The sequence below is a fragment of the Hyperolius riggenbachi genome, chromosome 8 (genome assembly GCF_040937935.1).
Source record: "Hyperolius riggenbachi isolate aHypRig1 chromosome 8, aHypRig1.pri, whole genome shotgun sequence".
In the NCBI taxonomy this organism is placed as follows: domain Eukaryota; kingdom Metazoa; phylum Chordata; class Amphibia; order Anura; family Hyperoliidae; genus Hyperolius; species Hyperolius riggenbachi.
The window spans coordinates 246,569,935-246,585,079 of record NC_090653.1 but is presented as its reverse complement, the minus strand read 5'-3'; positions in this window follow the sequence as shown (position 1 = coordinate 246,585,079).

The following is a 15,145-nucleotide window of genomic DNA, read 5'->3' as shown; positions in this document are numbered from 1 at the left end:
GCGTCCATCACTATTTATAAGCTTATAATTTTAAATAATATAATAACATACTCTCTTGACATGTATATTTAAAGGAATACTTAAGTCAAAAAAAAAAAAAAGACATTTACTCACCTGGGGCATCCCTCAGCACCCCGAAGCTGGATGGTGCCCTCGCAGCCCCGCTCCGATCGTCCTGTCCCCGCCGGCGGCTACTTCCGGTTCGGCGACAGCCGCCGACAGGCTGGGAACGCGGCTGATTTTCCGCGTTCCCAGCCGCTGCTATCACTCTCTATGCTGCTATAGCGTCTATATAGACGCAATAGCAGCATAGAGAGTGATAGCAGCGGCTGGGAACGCGGAAAATCAGCCGCGTTCCCAGCCTGTCGGCGGCTGTCGCCGAACCGGAAGTAGCCGCCGGCGGGGACAGGACGATCGGAGCGGGGCTGCGAGGGCACCATCCAGCTTCGGGGTGCTGAGGGATGCCCCAGGTGAGTAAATGTCATTTTTTTTTTTTGACTTAAGTATTCCTTTAAAAAGTTTAGACCCTTGGGTAACTGTTTTTTTTTTGAATTGTATTTTTTTATTTAATGAAAAAAATGTATGTGGGTAATTTTTGGTGTGGGAGGGAAACTGCTTATTTTACATGTAAAATAAGCAAATTCTTTAATTAAAAATGTATGTGGGTGCAGTTTACTATTTGGCCACAAGATGGCCACAGTGAGAAAAGTCCTGGATGCGAACGATCTCGCATCCAGGAACAGAAATTTAGAGGAGTTGTTTCCTGGGGGCAGAAATACCACGCTCTCTGGAGAGAAAGCGCCGGTATTTCTGCGGGGAAGTTAGATCGGTGAATGGGAATTATATTCCCATTCACTGATCGGGGGGCTAGCGGCGGGTGCGCGCGCCCGATCGCGCGCACCACGCATTGAAAGCAGCAGTGCCTTTCTGGACGAGAAAGCTCGTCCAGAAAGGCCGAACTGGATATAATATTCAGATTGCAACTATCACTTCTTCCGCATACAGTCAGCTGAAGACATTGTTCAGAGGGGAATGTCCTGTAAAATGCAACAAATAAGTTTTAGTGTAATTACAAGCTGAAGACCTGGAGTTGCTCAGGTATGTATTTGGTTGTTGAGTCTGACTACTTTTTGTAACCTTGACACAGTAACTCAATGACCAAGTTTGTGAGCTTTGGGGTCCTTGGCATCAATAATGTGAGAATGGGAGCAGTTTAAATTTCAGGGCTGTGGAGTCTGAGTCGTGGAGTCGGGGCAATTTTGGGTGCCTGGAGTCGGGAAAAAAAAATGCACCGACTCCTAATGAATTTAAACTAATTGAAATAGAAAATATGATAACATGTTCTATTTCTCAGATAATAGTCATCATAAATAATTTATATATACAGTAATAGCTGTGCTTAGTCCACAAAAATGAAATAAACCAATCAAAATTAGTTACTGGTGCTGCTTCAATAAAGCAGTCCCTGTATTTTTAAAGTCAGATATACACATCTGATTGTGACTGTATATAGAGGGTAGAGGTTCGAGATAAGGATAAGGATAGAGGGTAGAGGTTCGAGATAAGGATAAGGATAGAGGGTAGAGGTTCGAGATAAGGATAAGGATAGAGGGTAGAGGTTCGAGATAAGGATAAGGATAGAGGGTAGAGGTTCGAGATAAGGATAAGGATAGAGGGTAGAGGTTCGAGATAAGGATAAGGATAGAGGGTAGAGGTTCGAGATAAGGATAAGGATAGAGGGTAGAGGTTCGAGATAAGGATAAGGATAGAGGGTAGAGGTTCGAGATAAGGATAAGGATAGAGGGTAGAGGTTCGAGATAAGGATAAGGATAGAGGGTAGAGGTTCGAGATAAGGATAAGGATAGAGGGTAGAGGTTCGAGATAAGGATAAGGATAGAGGGTAGAGGTTCGAGATAAGGATAAGGATAGAGGGTAGAGGTTCGAGATAAGGATAAGGATAGAGGGTAGAGGTTCGAGATAAGGATAAGGATAGAGGGTAGAGGTTCGAGATAAGGATAAGGATAGAGGGTAGAGGTTCGAGATAAGGATAAGGATAGAGGGTAGAGGTTCGAGATAAGGATAAGGATAGAGGGTAGAGGTTCGAGATAAGGATAAGGATAGAGGGTAGAGGTTCGAGATAAGGATAAGGATAGAGGGTCGAGGTTCGAGATAAGGATAAGGATAGAGGGTCGAGGTTCGAGATAAGGATAAGGATAGAGGGTCGAGGTTCGAGATAAGGATAAGGATAGAGGGTCGAGGTTCGAGATAAGGATAAGGATAGAGGGTCGAGGTTCGAGATAAGGATAAGGATAGAGGGTCGAGGTTCGAGATAAGGATAAGGATAGAGGGTCGAGGTTCGAGATAAGGATAAGGATAGAGGGTCGAGGTTCGAGATAAGGATAAGGATAGAGGGTCGAGGTTCGAGATAAGGATAAGGATAGAGGGTCGAGGTTCGAGATAAGGATAAGGATAGAGGGTCGAGGTTCGAGATAAGGATAAGGATAGAGGGTCGAGGTTCGAGATAAGGATAAGGATAGAGGGTCGAGGTTCGAGATAAGGATAAGGATAGAGGGTCGAGGTTCGAGATAAGGATAAGGATAGAGGGTCGAGGTTCGAGATAAGGATAAGGATAGAGGGTCGAGGTTCGAGATAAGGATAAGGATAGAGGGTCGAGGTTCGAGATAAGGATAAGGATAGAGGGTCGAGGTTCGAGATAAGGATAAGGATAGAGGGTCGAGGTTCGAGATAAGGATAAGGATAGAGGGTCGAGGTTCGAGATAAGGATAAGGATAGAGGGTCGAGGTTCGAGATAAGGATAAGGATAGAGGGTCGAGGTTCGAGATAAGGATAAGGATAGAGGGTCGAGGTTCGAGATAAGGATAAGGATAGAGGGTCGAGGTTCGAGATAAGGATAAGGATAGAGGGTCGAGGTTCGAGATAAGGATAAGGATAGAGGGTCGAGGTTCGAGATAAGGATAAGGATAGAGGGTCGAGGTTCGAGATAAGGATAAGGATAGAGGGTCGAGGTTCGAGATAAGGATAAGGATAGAGGGTCGAGGTTCGAGATAAGGATAAGGATAGAGGGTCGAGGTTCGAGATAAGGATAAGGATAGAGGGTCGAGGTTCGAGATAAGGATAAGGATAGAGGGTCGAGGTTCGAGATAAGGATAAGGATAGAGGGTCGAGGTTCGAGATAAGGATAAGGATAGAGGGTCGAGGTTCGAGATAAGGATAAGGATAGAGGGTCGAGGTTCGAGATAAGGATAGAGGGTCGAGGTTCGAGATAAGGATAAGGATAGAGGGTCGAGGTTCGAGATAAGGATAAGGATAGAGGGTCGAGGTTCGAGATAAGGATAAGGATAGAGGGTCGAGGTTCGAGATAAGGATAGAGGTTCGAGATAAGGATAGAGGTTCGAGATAAGGATAGAGGTTCGAGATAAGGATAGAGGTTCGAGATAAGGATAGAGGTTCGAGATAAGGATAGAGGTTCGAGATAAGGATAGAGGTTCGAGATAAGGATAGAGGTTCGAGATAAGGATAGAGGTTCGAGATAAGGATAGAGGTTCGAGATAAGGATAGAGGTTCGAGATAAGGATAGAGGTTCGAGATAAGGATAGAGGTTCGAGATAAGGATAGAGGTTCGAGATAAGGATAGAGGTTCGAGATAAGGATAGAGGTTCGAGATAAGGATAGAGGTTCGAGATAAGGATAGAGGTTCGAGATAAGGATAGAGGTTCGAGATAAGGATAGAGGTTCGAGATAAGGATAGAGGTTCGAGATAAGGATAGAGATACACATACATACATACATATACTAACATCTATGCTGTAAGTATAAAGCCTGATGTGTAGCCGTGTCACTAATAGAGATGGTCAATGAGATGGAAAGAATTCTGCGTAGATTCTGATTTATGCAAATGTATGCACTCTGCTCATGAAATCAAATAATTTGACATGTTAAAATTTGGTTTGGTGACTACAAATTAAATGGTACCTGAGACGGATGAAAAGAAAAAAAGTTTTATACATACCTGGGGCTTCTTCCAGCCCCCTTCAGGCTAATCAGTCCCTCGCTGTCCACCTCCACCACCTTTATCTTCTGCTATGAGTCCTGGCAATTCAGCCAGTCAGCGCAGTCCGGCCGCATGCCGCTTCCACAGCCAGGAGCATTCTGCACCTGTGCAACAGTGCTGCGCAGGTGTAGTACGCTCCCGGCTGCGGAGTGTGTGCATGCGCACTACGCCAGACTGGCTCAAGTACCTGGACTCATAGCAGAAGATCCAGGTGGCGGAGGAGGACAACGAGGGACTGATTAGCCTGAAGGGGGCTGGAGGAAGCCCCAGGTATGTATAAAACTTTAATTTCATCTGTCTCAGGTTTACTTTGTTACACAGTAGTACTATACTCTACATATGCACTCCCCAAAGAGCTGCAGGGAATCCACTGAGAATGTTGTGCACATTGAACACAGAGGTGTTGACTATCACCCATAAACCTGGTTCAGATTGTGCATGAAGAATGTGCAATAACTCCTTATTCCCCTGCAGAGTACCTGCACATCACTCTTACATGTACCCACAGCTACATTGCCTAGGGCCTGATGGATGTTTTGTTTTCCGGCCTGTACCTTTTTCAAGTACCCTTAAGGACTAGTTTTAGTCTATGACTAAAGGGAATAAATATGTCAGTCTCCATATCCTTCTCACTTCAGTTGTCTTTTAAAATTCCTAAGCGTTGGCAGATAAGAGACAAATTTCATGTTACATACTTCCAATCAAGATTGTAATATGCAAATTAGAGGAGTCGGAGGAATCCTAAACTGAGGAGTCGGTGGATTTTTATACCGACTCCACAGCCCTGTTAAATTATCCCATTGAAATCAAGTAAACAAATCTGTTTGACTGTTTGTGGCTCTGCCCCCTTTTCTGAATTTTAATGCAATGACCGATTGTAGCAGTTTTGAGGCCCCTGCTATTAACAGTTTAAAAATGGCAGCAGTTTCAATATTCCCCTTGAAAATCAATAGGTTTTGAATATTGAATGGCTGTTGTAGGTTCCACCCACTTTCCTGATTATAATTCCTAGTCACCCAGTGACAGACTGTGCCAAGTTTGAGAATCCTGCTTTCAGGAACCAGCCCCATGGCATCTCTCCGGCACAGAGTAAGAATGGCTGTTTACATGTTCCCATTGACAATGAATTACTGTAATTTGAATGGCTGTTTTAGGCTCTGCCCACTGTCAATTTTCACCTTGGTCACCAAGTGACCAACTGTGCCAAGTTTGGGGACTCTGGCTTTATTTCTGTGAGAATGCGACCCCCAGAACATATCATCCCAGGTAGTAAGACCAAGTTTTGTTGAAATCAGTCAAGGCGTTTGAGTGATCACGGGGCACGCACGCACGCACGCACGCACGCACGCACGCACGCACGCACGCACGCACGCACGCACGCACACACACACACACACACACACACACACACACACACACACACACACACACACACACACACACACACTTTCAGCTACAAGCTTGTCACTGCCATTCCTTACACTACAGGAATAACTGTCAGTAGCCTTTACTTCTGTATTCAGTGGTTACTGACATGCTCATGGATAGGGATGGTAAACTGGATGCAAATAAATCATAGTTAAAGGTTAACTGAACAGAAGATAGCCCAAGTATACCCTCTAGATCAGTGGTCCTCAAAATACAGCCTGCTGAGGCTTTTTCACTGCCCCCCCCCCCCCCCCCAAACAAAATCTATAACTTATAAATGCGGCCCACTGTACCTTTAAATATCAGCGGCCTGCATATAGAATAGCAGTGCTGGTATCACCCATCCACATACCGTAGAAGCCAGCGAGCAGTAATTCACTGGCCTCCAATCCAATTCTGCATCAGGTGACACTGCTGTCCAACTGGAAAGCAGATTGTTACCCGGGTATGCTTCACTGTCTGGTGCACAAAGACGTTCTGCCGCGTGACTGAATGGCTGCTGCTGGGAGTTCTCCAGGCATGGTGGGGGGGGGGGATGAATAGCTAGATTCAATGTAATGTGTTTCAACATCATTTTATGTATGTTCCGGTCCCCAAGCAGTCTGAAGTATATTGATCCGGCCCTAGACCGAAAAAGTGTTTGGGGACCCCTGCTCTAGATTGTAAGCTCGCAAGGGCAGGGACCAACCCCTATTGCTTTTCATTTTGCTGTAGTTTACCATATGAATGTGTACCAATTTTAATGATATTTCAAACCACACATTAAAGCGAACTTGAGGCGGAATTTTAAAATCTTAATAGGGCCCAGAGGCATGTCATGTGCACATTGACATGCCTACTGCTAGTGCCCCCCGCGAAAATATCGCCAGACTAGCTACAATCTGCTTGTCACTAGCCTGCTTTGTTTACCTGAGGCTTGTCAATCACAAGTACTTCCTGGGTCGTGGCTTGGCTTCCGATTGGAGGAAGCTAGCAGAGGCGGGGAGAGCCTGTAATGGAGGCAGCATGATTGAAAAAAGACTCAGGTAAACAAAGCAGGCTAGCAACAAGCAGATTGGTGCCAGCCCGGCGATATTTTCAGGGGGGACAGCAGAGCGAAGGGGGCACTAGCAGCAGCGATGGAGGGACAGAGAGGCATGTCATTGTGCACATGACATGCCTATGGCCACTATTAAGATTTAAAAATTCTGCCTCGGGTTCTCTTTAAAGGATATCTATTGCAAAAAATTGTAAAATTTAAAATGCATGTGAACACATGCAAATACAAAATACATTTCTTCCAGAGAAAGATGAGCCATAAATCACTTACAGTAAGTAGGTAGAAATCTGACAGAACCGACAGGGTTTGGACTAGTTCATCTCTTCATGGGGGATTCTCAGCAAGGCAAAGACATTCCCTGAAAAGTATTTATACAAAGATGCTGGCCAGCCTCCCTGCTGGTTTCACACTTTTTGACAGTTGGACAGAGCAACTAAATGCTTTTGAAAATAAAGAAAACCCTGAGAATCCCTGTTGGTTCTGTCAGATTTTTACTACCTACTGAAAGAGACAGCAGCATAGGAGAAAAGCAATTTATGTCTTTTTACTCTGGAAGAAATGCACTTATCTGTATGTATTTACATGTATTTTAAATGTTACGATTTTCGAAATAGTGGTCCTTTAAAGGACTTACGAGGCCAAATATCGAAAATTTGGTCATTACCTGTTTGATATTAGAATACATAGGTTATTTCCTCTGCTCCCTCTGTCCCATTCCGCCTCCAATGCATTTTTTACATAGCCCCCAGGCTGCAACCCGACCCCACAGCACGGGTCGTCTCGTATGCCACAATCAAGATGGCCGCCGCCAAGATCCGCGCCTGCGCAGTACGCATGGCGGAGAGTGCGGCTGCGCAGCTCTCCGCCCTCGCCATTAGCGCGCCCGCTGCCACGCTAGGAGGACGCTGACATAGAGTACGCGGTTGGGCGAGGGCGGAGAGCTGCGCAGCCGCACTCTCCGCCATGCGTACTGCGCAGGCGCGGATCTTGGCGGCGGCCATCTTGATTGTGGCATACAAGACGGCCCGTGCTGTGGGGTCGGGTCGCAGCCTGGGGGCTATGTAAAAAATGCATTGGAGGCGGAATGGGACAGAGGGAGCAGAGGAAATCACCTATGGATTCTAATATCAAACAGGTAATGACCAAAATTTCGATATTTGGCCTCGTAAGTCCTTTAACTATGTATGTATTTGTATTACTGGATGTGATGACTGTACCGTGTCTTACTTATGTATATGTTCCAGAATATTTGTTTTGTACTAGCGCTACGGAAGATGTTTAGTGTTATATAAAACACTTCCTGACGCCTGACCCTGCCCCCCCCCCCCCCCCCCCCCCGCATAAACAGCCTTCCTGACACCTGTCCCCCCGCATAAACAGCCTTCCTGACGCTTGACCCTGTCCCCCCGCATAAACAGCCTTCCTGACGCCTGACCCTGCCCCCCCGCATAAACAGCCTTCCTGACGCCTGACCCTGTCCCCCCGCATAAACAGCCTTCCTGACGCCTTACCCTGTCCCCCCGCATAAACAGCCTTCCTGACGCCTTACCCTGTCCCACCGCATAAACAGCCTTCCTGACGCCAGACCCTGTCCCCCCGCATAAACAGCCTTCCTGACGCCAGACCCTGTCCCCCCGCATAAACAGCCTTCCTGACGCCAGACCCTGTCCCCCCGCATAAACAGCCTTCCTGACGCCTGACCCTGTCCCCCCGCATAAACAGCCTTCCTGACGCCTGACCCCCCGCATAAACAGCCTTCCTGACGCCTGATCCTGACCCTCCGCATAAACAGTCTTCCATACGCCTGACCCTGTCCCCCGCATAAACAGCCTTCCTGACGCCTGACCCTGCCCCCCCCCGCATAAACAGCCTTCCTGACGCCTGACCCTGTCCCCCCGCATAAACAGCCTTCCTGACGCCTGACCCTGTCCCCCCGCATAAACAGCCTTCCTGACGCCTGACCCTGTCCCCCCGCATAAACAGCCTTCCTGACGCCAGACCCTGTCCCCCCGCATAAACAGCCTTCCTGACGCCAGACCCTGTCCCCCCGCATAAACAGCCTTCCTGACGCCAGACCCTGTCCCCCCGCATAAACAGCCTTCCTGACGCCTGACCCCCCGCATAAACAGCCTTCCTGACGCCTGATCCTGACCCTCCGCATAAACAGCCTTCCATACGCCTGACCCTGTCCCCCCGCATAAACAGCCTTCCTGACGCCTGACCCCCCGCATAAACAGCCTTCCTGACGCCTGACCCTGTCCCCCCGCATAAACAGCCTTACTGACGCCTGACCCTGTCCCCCCGCATAAACAGCCTTCCTGACGCCTGACCCTGTCCCCCCGCATAAACAGCCTTCCTGACGCCTGACCCTGTCCCCCCGCATAAACAGCCTTCCGACGCTTGACCCTGTCCCCCCGCATAAACAGCCTTCCTGACGCCTGACCCTGTCCCCCCGCATAAACAGCCTTCCTGACGCCTGACCCTGTCCCCCCGCATAAACAGCCTTCCTGACGCCTGACCCTGTCCCCCCGCATAAACAGCCTTCCTGACGCCTGATCCTGACCCTCCGCATAAACAGCTTTACTGATGCCTAACCCTGTCCCCCCGCATAAACAGCCTTCCTGACGCCTGATCCTGACCCTCCGCATAAACAGCTTTACTGATGCCTAACCCTGTCCCCCCACATAAACAGCCTTACTGATGCCTGTCCCCCCGCATAAACAGCCTTACTGATGCCTGACCCTGTCCCCCCACATAAACAGCCTTACTGATGCCTGACCCTGAAAATAATGTAGTAAAAAAAGTGCTTCATTTTTTACCATAATTATGTATAAATGATTTAGTCAGTGTTTGCTCATTGTAAAATCTTTCCTCTCCCTAATTTACATTCTGACATTACATGGTGACATTTTTACTGTGGGCAGGTTATGTAGCTGCTCCTAGCTGTTTTGGCTGTTAGATACAGCTGTAATCAGCTAATTCCTGTCTGTGAACCTTGTTACATTGTAACAAACTGCCAAAAGTACCGAGGTACTCAGAGCTTCTTGTGGAAGGGGTTTTAGCACAAAATCAGTCATACAGCACCCCCTGATGGTCTGTTTGTGAAAAGCATTATATGTCTCATGTAAAAGGGGGTATCAGCTACTGATTGGGATAAAGTTCAATTCTAGGTTGGAGTTTCTCTTTAACAGAGTATTGTGACACGCAGAGAGAGCGGTGGGCGTGACTGACAAGGCAGCGCTGCCCTCTATAGCTAAAGAGTGCTCTGATTGGCTGGGGGGCGCGGCCGACCGAACAATGGACGTAGCTGACCAAGCAGTGCTGCCCTCTATGGCTGAAAAGCTCTCAATTGGCTGGGGGCGTTGCAAAGCACGCTTCCACTAGAGGTTATATGTAGTGGGGGTAGAGCTGGGAGCGCAGCGTTGGGCCATGTGGAGGCAGGCACATTCAAGCTCCACACAGTGGCCACTTTTGCTGATACTCCATTTTGGTAGATGCCGGAGTGGGAACATATTACTGTTTCCTCCCCCTTGTTTATCTCCTTTGGGCGGATGGTCCTGTGTGGGGCAATCTTTATATTATGCGCCTGCCGCTTTATTGGCAGCATCGCGTCATTGGGACGTTCACGCAGCGCTTCCCGTCCTGCATGCCCAGTATGTTTCCCAGTTTCTATGGGAACGAGCGTGTGTTTTGCGTGAGGTTGATTGGTTGTTGGCTAGGTAAAGGATGAGGGGAAACAGTGTTATGGCAACCACGCCCCCTTGAGAAAGCCGGAGAAACGTCGGGGGGAGCCGCTCACTTCCTGCATGGGACGCCACGCCGTCCCGACCTCCATCCAGCGCATCACAGGGCTGCCGTCAGGCACTGACATCTAGCCGTGCAAGCCGCTCGGTCCCGGGGCCGAGCTGGAGATTGCTTGGACCTGTGATGCCACTTTCGTGCACCCTTCTGTACACTCGCTCGGAACATTGGCTGAAGTGCACTGTTTAATGCCTACGAGATAAAGCTGTCACTCCTCTGCGTGGTCTGGTGAGAAAAGCTGTTGCACATTTTGAAGGTTTTTGTTGGGCATTACATACAGTGGTGTGAAAAAATATTTGCCCCCTTCCTGATTTCTTATTCTTTTGCATATTTGTCACACTTAAATGTTTCTGCTCATCAAAAACCATTAACCATTAGGTAAAGATAACATAATTGAACACAAAATGCAGTTTTAAATGATGGTTTTTATTATTTAGTGAGAAAAAAAAACCTCAAACCCTACATGACCCTGTGTGAAAAAGAAATTGCCCCCTGAACCTAATAACTGGTTGGGCCACCCTTAGCAGCAATAACTGCAATCAAGCGTTTGCGATAACTTGCAACAAGTCTTTTACAGTGCTCTGGAGGAATTTTGGCCCACTCATCTTTGCAGAATTATTGTAATTCAGCTTTATTTGAGGGTTTTCTAGCATTAACTGCCTTTTTAAGGTCATGCCACAACATCTTAATAGGATTCAGGTCAGGGCTTTGACTAGGCCACTCCAAAGTCTTCATTTTGTTTTTCTTCAGCCATTCAGAGGTGGATTTGCGGGTGTCTTTTGGGTCATTGTCCTGCTGCAGCACCCAAGATCGCTTCAGCTTGAGTTGACGAACAGATGGCTGGACATTCTCCTTCAGGATTTTTTGGTAGACAGTAGAATTCATGGTTCCATCTATCACAGCAAGCCTTCCAGGTCCTGAAGCAGCAAAACAACCCCAGACCATCACACTACCACCACCATATTTTACTGTTGGTATGATGTTCTTTTGCTGAAATGCTGTGTTACTTCTACGACAGATTTAACAGGACACGCACCTTCCAAAAAGTTCAACTTTTGTCTCGGCGGTCCACAAGGTATTTTCCCACAAGTCTTGGCAATCATTGAGATGTTTTTTTTAGCAAAATTGAGACGAGCATTAATGTTCTTTTTGTTTAAAAGTGGTTTGCGCCTTGGATATCTGCCATAAAGGCTGTTTTTGCCCAGTCTCTTTCTTATGGTGGAGTTGTGAACACTGACCTTAATTGAGGCAAGTGAGGCCTGCAGTTCTTTAGATGTTGTCCTGGGGTCTTTTGTGGCCTCTCGGATGAGTTTTCTCTGCGCTCTTGGGGTAATTTTGGTCGGCCAGCCACTCCTGGGAAGGTTCATCACTGTTCCATGTTTTTGCAATTTGTGAATAATGGATCTCACTGTGGTTCGCTGGAGTCCCAAAGCTTTAGAAATGGCTTTATAACCTTTACCAGACTGATAGATCTCAATTACAGTACTTTTGTTCTCATTTGTTCCTGAATTTCTTTGGATCTTGGCATGATGTCTAGCTTTTGGTCTACTTCTGTGTCAGATAGCTCCTATTTAAGTGATTTCTTGATTGAAACAGGTGTGGCAGTAATCAGGCCTGGGGGTGACTACAGAAATTGAACTCAGGTGTGATAAACCACAGTAAAGTTATTTTTAACAAGGGGGGCAATCACTTTTTCACACAGGGCCATGTAGGTTTTGAGTTTTTTTTCCTCACTAAATAATAAAAACCATCATTTAAAACTTCATTTTGTGTTCAATTATGTTATCTTTGACTAATAGTTAACGGTTTTTGATGAGCAGAAACATTGAAGTGTGACAAACATGCAAAAAAATAAGAAATCAGGAAGGGGGCAAAGTTTTTCACACCACTGTATACCGTATATGAACTGTGATCATTGAAGATCCTATCTGTGTTTCTTTCGGTGCTGCCTGGCTTTTGCATGGACTTTCTGCAACATTATCTACTTATACTTTGCTTGTGCCTCTAACCCTAATGATTAACAATCCGTTACACAAGTTTGAATTTATCTTGGTGGACTATACATCAACAGGATATTATGCTCTATGAAGTAATGTTGGCACTTTTGAACTGTCCTGACATCTTTGTTCATTAGGAGTTTTTCAAATAGACCCCATATTTTGGGTATGATCCTTTAGATGCCGGCGAGTGATTGGTGGTGTGCATGGAGCTCTGGATGGTTTGTGTTGTGACGGGGTGGCCATCCCATGTACCTTTTATTGATTTTATTACATCTTTGACTTATAATAAAATTTATACACTCTTTTGCTATATTTGAGGCTTCCATTTATGGTTCGGTTTTGGTCAATTCAGTAGGGGGTGTAGGTCCTGCTATTTAAATTTTTCCACTGCCACTACATTGTTTGTTAAGGTTATGTAGCTGCTCCTAGCTGTTTTGGCTGTTAGAGACAGCTGTAATCAGCTAATTCCTGTCTGTGAACCTTGTTACATTGTGGCAGATTGCCCAGAGTACCGAGGTACTCAGAGCTTCTTGTGGGAGTGGTTTCAGCGCAAAATCAGTCATACAGCACCCCCTGAAGGTCTGTTTGTGAAAAGCATTATATTTTTCATGTAAAAGGGGGTATCAGCTACTGATTGGGATAAAGTTCAATTCTAGGTTGGAGTTTCTCTTTAATACACTCAGACCAGTTGCTGTTGAAATTTTATTTTTATGGTGACAATACCGCTTTAACTGAATCTAAACTTACCTGAGGTTTCTACTAGCCCCCTCAGAAGACCTGTGCCCGTAACGGGACAAACCGACCCTCCAGTCCTTGCAGCGAATCAGTTTTGCCGACTGGCCATTTGATGGTCACTGCACCTGAACAACCCTGGCCACATGCGTCCTCGATCACGATTTTTTCATACTGCAGTGACCATCAGCTGGCAAAACCAAAACTGGCTCGCTGCAGGGGAATGGAGAATTTGTCCTGGCGTGGGCACAGGATATCTGCAGAGGGCTAGTAGAAGCCACAGGTAAGTTAAACTTTTTTTTTTTACATTCAATTAAGGTTCCCTTGGAGGGTTTGATGGCACCAAAGGGGCCAACACCGTTAGATGTAAGGGATAAAAAGCACATAGTCTTGTGCGGCACAAGAGTGAATGAGAGGATAAGAAATAAAAGACCACTATCATGAAAAGTGATACAATTTTAATTCCATATGTATGCATATCAGTTATATATAGAAAGGTTTCAGAGTAAAAGGCAATAAACTACTTTTTAGTTAGATTAATAAAACTGGCTGTAAAAGTAAAAACTAACAGTTTTGACAGGTTATTGGACTAGTCTAGCGCCTCATGAGAGATTTTCAAACATTTAAAAAAAAACAAAAAAAACAAAACACTTACTGAATGGCAGTTGCTCAGTCCAACTGGCCAATAGTGCATGCGAGTAGGGAGACTGGACAGCGTCTTGTATAGATCCTTTCCATGGAATGCTTTTGTAATTAAATTAAATACTGAGAATCTTCCATAAAAATATTAACTAATCTAAAACGGCTCCCTAAAGTCACCCCCACTTCCAATCAGCACAAATTAAAAATTCCATTGTTTTAGGTTAATGCTACATGTTGTCCATTTGTACACAGGGCTGTATTTAGGGTTTGGGCTCCCCTAGGCACCCCAAACCTATGGCGCTCCCCCACACCAAGCCAGGAAAAAATGGGTGTGGCCACAGAATGCAGTGGGCGTGTCCATAACATACAGTGGGTGTGACCAATTAAAATTTCCTGGTAAGAGTGCAGCCCAAAGTCGGTGGGGCCATGTTTTCTCCCTGGGTATGAGTAAAGTGACCCTAAAAAGCAAGTAGGAAATGTTCCCAAATAAAAAAACATTAGCCAGTGTTCTCTCGCACAAAATATTGGTAGGTATTAGAATGTGAGCTCCTCTGCAGAGAACAGTCATGTTACTGACTTTTCTCAAAGTGCTGCAGAAGATGCCAGTGCTATATAACTACATAATATGGTAGGACATTAGACTGTGGCAGGATTAGATTGTAAGCTCCCCAGAGGATAGTCAGCGACATGACTACATACTCTGAAGTACTGCTGAAGATGGCAGTACAATATAGCACAGTAGTATGGCAGCATGGTGGCGTAGTGGTTAGCGCTCTCGCATTGCAGCGCTGGGTTCCCGTTTCGAATCCCAGCCAGGTAAACATCTGCAAGGAGTTTGTATGTTCTCCCTGTGTGGGTTTCCTTCAGACACTCTGGTTTCCTCCCATATCCCAATTCCATATGATACAGATAAGTTAATTAGCTTCCCCCTAAAAATTGGCCCTAGACTACGATACATACATACACATGACTATGGTAGGGATTAGATTGTGACAAGCCAATACATACTCTGTACAGCGCTGTGTAATATGTTGGCGCTATATAAATAATTAGTATAAGTACAGTATAAAGTAGCCAGGTCTATAGGTGTCCCCAATCTAGACATATACTATAGGTGTCCCCAGTATAGATAGCCAGGTTTATAGGTATCCCCAGTTTAGGTAGTAGTCAGGAGCGTAACTAGAAATCACTGGGCCCCTTGCGAAAATAGGTGCCAAATAATCGTAATGGGGCAACGTTTCACCATAAGATAAAATAAATCGCAACAGCAGCATAACACCAGATAAACGCAATGAGTGCAGCATAACACCAGATAATAAACGCAATGGCTATCATTAAGGGAGTTATCAGGCAATTTCTTAAATTGAAAACACCCATGCCTGCGTGCAACTAACCTTTTGTGTGGCTGGATCGCCCCCTCCAATCCACGTC